The sequence below is a fragment of the Panulirus ornatus genome, chromosome 18 (assembly GCF_036320965.1).
Source record: "Panulirus ornatus isolate Po-2019 chromosome 18, ASM3632096v1, whole genome shotgun sequence".
NCBI lineage: Eukaryota > Metazoa > Arthropoda > Malacostraca > Decapoda > Palinuridae > Panulirus > Panulirus ornatus.
Window position 1 is genome coordinate 27254837 of NC_092241.1, and position 7292 is coordinate 27262128.

Below are 7292 nucleotides of genomic sequence, written 5' to 3' on the forward strand. Positions count from 1 at the left end.
AGTATCATCGTAAAGGGCGAGAGGGGACAAAGGGACAAAGGTGAGTGTAAAAACCACAGATATATAAATCTGTTGAATTTACCTGGTAAGTTTTGTGTCTTTCAGATCCCATGCAAGGTCTGCAGTAAGGTTTACTTGACATAAGATAAAAGGGAACTGAATTCGAGAATAAAGTAACATAAGTATTACGTTCGTGTTGAACAAGAATCCAATGCTCTGTCTTGTACATGCGAGGCTTCTACCTCCCTGCTGACTGGAACGTCTATCAGAAAATTGTATCTCGCCATTCAGTTTGTGGGCAGAAATATGGAATTTAGCTGCATCAAAGTCAGTTTCAGAAGTAATCACAACATCAGTCTGGACCTACACGAATTAGATCCTTTCATAAGTAAAAGAAATGTCAACATGTACGAGTTTGTGAGCTATATCATGACCTGACCCTTGCCTGTGGTCACCTGACACATGATGGCTTTGGTCAATCGACACTTGTCTCTGGTGATCATATTTCTTACCTGACCTTTCCGCCTGACCCTCACCTGACCAGGTTATGTGCCTTACACATTGTATTATATATATATATATATATATATATATATATATATATATATATATATATATATATATATATATATATATATATATATATATATATATATATATATATATATATATATATATATATATATATATATATATATATACGTTCTTTCTTTCAAACTATTCACCATTTGCCGCATTACCGAGGTAGCGTTAAGAAGAGAGGACTGGGCCTTTGAGGAAATATCCTCACCTGGCCCTCTTTTCTGTTCCTTCTTTTGGAAAATTAAAAAAAAAGAGAGGGGAGGATTTTCAGCCCCCGCTCCCTCCCCTTTTAGTCGCCTTCTACGACACGCAGGGAATACGTGGGAAGTATTCTTTCTCCCCTATCCCCAGAGATAGTATATATATAAATATATATATATGCAATAACTCCAACAACCAATCTACTCACATCACAACACACAATACCTCCCACCACAATATATTAGTGACCTGCTTCCCTTACGTCGCCTGACTGTTAGCCTGGGTCGCTCGCCTACCACCATATCCTCAGCATCACCAGATGTGGTATGACAGACTGACATACAATTAGCATTTGCCTCTCATTATTTCTAAGCATTACCCCATTTGGCTGCGCTCAGATCACGTGACTTCCCTGACCTGAATGTCGGTAAGGAAGGCAATGCCGTGGTTTCTTGAATCAATAATTGTGATTACCACTTGATGAGTAACTTAAGAAAGGCCAGTCGATGCTTTTGACACTCTGAATCATCAGCTAATATAGATTTGTGAGGGTGGTAGTGAACTGCTTTTGTTATGACGTCCTTCGGATTGGGATGCTTATAGCTAACTTAGATTTGTTTTTTTTCCATGATACCCATGTTTATTAGCGAAAAGACAATTACAAAAATATTACGACAAAAGTATAAAAAAGATGATCTGAATTTAGCTGAATAGAAAACTAAGACAGACGAAACGTGTAAACAGCTCTGTTCGTTTGCCTCTCTGTAACCTTACCAGTATGAATACCAAGCGGAGTACTCACTGACCGTGACAGTGAGGTGAGATGGGTGGGTCACGGAGGTGTGGGTGCAAGACAGGGGCGGTGCGGGCGGTGTGGTGGGGGGCGGGCCGAGCAGTGTCCTCCAGGGCGACCGTAAGGACCCGTTTTCTCTGCACAGTTGAGTGGTAGCCGCTCTCTCGGCCGGTCGCGTGTTACGGTTGCTCTTACAGTCTCGCCCAAAGCAATCCTATTCGTGTCGCAGTCCCCGAGTGCACTGAATAACGTTCCGACTGAATGATTCTACTACTTGAAAATCTTTCATATCTCACAGGGAACCGAATGAAACCATAAGGACAACTCAAGGACTTTTTTTTTACTGAAAGTTTTAAGATTCTAATTCAGAAACTCAAGTGAATCGAACCACTAGTTGTTATATATATTCTATGATGTACGTTTCTCCTCGGTGAAAGACGGACAGACAATGAATGATCCGGTTTAGAAACGACACTCAGTAAAACATCATTAACATGGGACCGACCGACCATCAGGTGACCTCTTATTCCACACTTCAATGTTTCTAGTGAAAAGTACCTGACCCCTGATTTGTCTGTTCGATCAGAAGTGAGCGTAGTGAGTCCTTCTTAACCTTCAAATACATAGAAATATTCCTCAATCTATGTGCGAGTCAAAATGGTAGATACTTTACCGAGGGTATGTTCACTCTTGGCTATCGAAGATGTCATTTCAAGTGAATACTTTAACATGATACTCATTATTTGCTTCATCAAGTGAGGAGGTTCGTGAGATCTGTTGTGATTAGTGATTTCAACGTGTACCCAGGACGTGAGCTCAGCTGATGTCATCACGTATGAGATATTTAATTGGAAATTTTAAGTCATACAGGAAATCTTTTGGTTTCCCTGTAAAATACCGATAGCATTTCATTGATTTACAATACTCTAGTATAGAAACAAGTGTACAAAATTTCTAGTGTTAACTATTCTGAACAAGTGCTTGAGAAGTCTTCACTAGATACGACAGACGTATCCAAACACTATTCATCAGTGTTAATTCACTACCGTAAAGGAACACTACAGGGACGAATCGAAAATGATAAGGACACATAAATGGTCCTTCCTTCTCTCCCTGCCGTACTAAAGACTAAGGTAAGAACACTTACAAACCATCACCAACTCCATATACTCATCTCTCTAAAGAGTACTGTCTGTCTTTCCACTCACACACCCCCCCAAAAGAAGGAAATATTCCTACTGAGATCCATGCTATCTAGAAGGGGAAATGAATCACTGAAGTCGACCAGTGTTGTGTAGTACTCCAGGCTCTACACTGAGGAAAGGTATAATGGCAGGGGAAGATATAATGACAAGCACAAATATACTGGCAGGAGGATCTAGGTTATGGCCGGTGGTCACATCCCACCCATGAGGGAGCGGCTGTCTGGGTTTGGCAGGGGGTGGGGGTGGGTCGAGGGCCGGAGGAGTGGGAGGCGGGAAATCGAAGGTAAACTCTACGTGTTTTGTTCTTCCGTTCTGATGCGCGCGCTCTTACTGCAGTTTATAACATACTGTACTAAAACTAACTGTATAAATAGCAAAGTTGACGCTGCAAGTTTTTTGTTTTCTCCTTTAAGATATACCTCAGAGTTCATCGTCTATCTGGCTACAAATTAAGAGCAGCAGCAGCACTGTGGTTCTACTACATTTGAGGCGATTATGATATGAACACAGTAGATATGCTGTATTTTCTTTTAGGTTGGTCTCTCACAATAATTATCACAATGGGTGTCAAGAAAACAGGTATATATCTCAAAGACCATGTTAGTAAATGTTTTCATTTTTGACATGCATTCTTTATATATATATATATATATATATATATATATATATATATATATATATATATATATATATATATATATATATATATATATATATATATATATATATATATACATATATATATACATATGTATATATATATATATATATATATATATGTATATATATATATATATATATATATATATATATATATATATATATATATATATATATATATATATATATATATATATATATATATATATATATATACATATATATATATATATATATATATATATATATATATATATATATATATATATATATATATATATATATATATATATATATATATATTGCAGTGGGTTACAGTGATGCGAGTGATCAAATATTTTCTGAAACCACGAGGAAAATAAAGCATGGTAAGTCTAAATTGCGCTCTCGTGTGATTAATATATCGTCAGGGGAGATACAAGAATATTATTATCATTCTTGTTTCTCCCCTGACGACTATTAATCACACGAAAGTGCACTTGGGACTTATCGTGTTTCATTTTTCCTTGTGGTTAATAGTGTATATGTGTGTATATATTTTTTTTTTTTTTTTTTATACCTCGTCGCTGTCTCCCGCGTTTGCGAGGTAGCGCAAGGAAACAGACGAAAGAAATGGCCCAACCCCCCCCCCCCCCATACACATGTACATACACACGTCCACACACGCAAATATACATACCTACACAGCTTTCCATGGTTTACCCCGGACGCCTCACATGCCCTGATTCAATCCACTGACAGCACGTCAACCCCTGTATACCACATCGCTCCAATTCACTCTATTCCTTGCCCTCCTTTCACCCTCCTGCATGTTCAGGCCCCGATCACACAAAATCCTTTTCACTCCATCTTTCCACCTCCAATTTGGTCTCCCTCTTCTCCTCGTTCCCTCCACCTCCGACACATATATCACATCTATCCTCTTGGTCAATGTGTATATATATATATATATATATATATATATATATATATATATATATATATATATATATATATATATATATATATATATATATATATATATGTATATATATATATCATATCTGCACGCCGTTTCCTGCGTTAGCGAGGTAGCACCAAGAACAGAAGGAAGGCCACATTCGATCACATCTATTCTCTTGCTGTCATGTGTGATGCACACAAACCACAACTCCCTATCCATAATCAGACCCCACGACCTTTTCATGGTTTACCCCAGTCCTATGTATACTACATTATTCCAATTGACTCTATCCCGTGCACACTGCACACCCTTCACCATCCTGCATATCCAGGCCTCAACCACTCAAAATCTTTTTTAATTTTATCCTTCCATATCCAGTTTGGTCTTTCCAATATCCCTCTTCCCTCCAATTATAGCAGGTATGCCTTTTTCATTAATCCTTCCTCACTTAATTTCTCTAGGCAATATCATCATGCCGTCTTCAGCTTCCTTAACCACACTCTTTAGTTCCATGCTTTTCTTTTACTCTTTTATTACTTATTCAATCAAACTACCTCATGTCATATATTGCCTTCAAACATTTGATCTCCAACATATCCTCCACCGCACATCATTAAATATACCTGTTTTTGCCCTCCCAGACAATGCCCTCCCTTTCCACACATTCTTCAGTGCTCCCAGAACCTTCACCTTCACCGACTCACCCACTCGGTAACACACTTTCGCTTCCACGTTTTCCTTCAATGCCATGTCCACTCCTAGGTATCTAAAACACTTCACTTCCTTCAGTTTTTCTCCAGTCAAACTCACATCCCAACTAGTCTGTCCCTCAACCTTGCTAAACCGAGTAACCTTGCCTCATTCACATACTCTTAACTTCATCCTTTTACATAATCTTCCAAAGTCATTCACCAGCTTCTGTAGTTTTACACTCGAAACTGCCACCATCGGTGTATCATCAGCAAACAAGAATTGACTCGCTCTCCAAGCCCTCTCATCATCAACAGACTGCATACACGCCCCTATCTCCAAGACTCTCGCATGTACCTCCCCTGCATCAATAATTACATCACACCCCAGCCGCAAACCGACCTTGGCTGGGAACCACGAACTCTCCTCTGTCCTCGCTAGTACACATGCTTTAACACCCTTGATAAAAACCCTTTCACTGCTTCTAGTATCTTTCCTCCTATATCATATATTCTCAAGATCTTGTGCCATGCATCTATATCAACCCTATCATATGCTTTTCCAAATCCATTGATGCCGCATGTAAATCCATCTGTTTCTCTAAGTATTACAAACATTCGATAAAGCAATCACCTGATCAGCAAATCCTGCACCACTCTTGGAGCCTCTCTGTTTCTTCCGTTTGATGCTCTGTACGTGCCTTCACCTTCTCAATCACTACTCTCCCATAAAACTTACCAGGTAGACTCAACAAACTTAAACGTCAGTAATTTGAACACTCACTTTTATTTCTACTGCACTTACACAGTAGCACTGTACATGCACTCTGCCAATCCTCAGACACTTCAGCATGATCCATACATAAACTGAAAATCCTAACTAACCAATCAACGGCACAGCCACCCACTTTCTTAAGAAATTCAATTACAATACCATCCACTTCATCCACCTTGCCGCATTTCATCTTACTCAAACCCTGTCTTTTCTCTTCATCAAATAATTCTTTTATTTCCCATACCACGACGACCTAAACACCCCAAATATGCTACCCTACCACGAAACACATTCAAAAGTCCTTCAAAATAATCACTCTATCTCCTCACCTCATCACTATCTATCAGCATTACCTCCTTTTCCCCTTTTACCGATTTTCCCATTTGCTATCTTGTTTCTCGTATATTATCAAGCTCCTTCTAAAATATTTTCTTATTTTCCCTAAAATTCATTGATATTTGCTCACCCCAACTCTTATTTGGCCCCTTTTTCTTTCCGTATCACCAACCACTTTCTCTTATACACCTCCCAGTCATTTGCACTCCATCCCTGTAAGTACTGCCTAAACACCTCTCTTTTCTCTTTCACCAGCAACTTCACTTCTTCACACAACACTTAGTACCTTTTCTAATCTGCCCATCTCCCACCACACGCACCCTACGTGTGTCTTTTGTACATGCTAGCAACTACCTCCTTAAATGCCTCTCATTCCTCATCCATTCCCCTGGCCGTATTTATTCTCACTTTTTGCCATTCTACACTCTCTCTCATGGTATTCCTTCATATATGTCTCTTTTCCAAACTCACTAAATTTCTTAGCTCTCTTCTCATCGATAATGTTTCCCCTTTTCCGAAAAATTCTGCAAATCTTCACCCTCGCTTCCACAAGGTGCTAACCAGACATCCCACCAGCTGCCCCTCTCAGCACATTTGCATCCAAAAGTCTATCTTTTACACGCCTATCAGTTAATGTGTAGTCCAGTTATTCCCGCTGAGCGCCTTTCCAACTCACATATGTGCACTTATATATGCCTATTCTTAAGCTATGTTTCCCATTCACAAGCTCTTTTGCAGCACACTGCTAAACAAGCTGTTCACGTTTTCTACTTACTTTACTGAATGTCTATGCCTCCCAGTTATACCTCTAACTGTCACATTACTCATCTTAGCATATAAATCACCCGTCACTAATACACGGTCTCTTGCATCAAAATTGTTGACACACACTCAGCTGCACCAAAAACATTTACCTCTCATGATCTGTTTCATGGCGAGGTGCATAAGCATTAATAATCACTTTCATTTTGCCCACATCAGTCGAGAACTCACTTCTTTACACTCTTTCTCACACTCCCGCAACTCTTGCTTTAGCAATAATGCCACTCCTTCTTTAGCTCTTGCCCTTTCACCAACAGCTGGCTTTAGTCCTAAGACATTTCCAAAC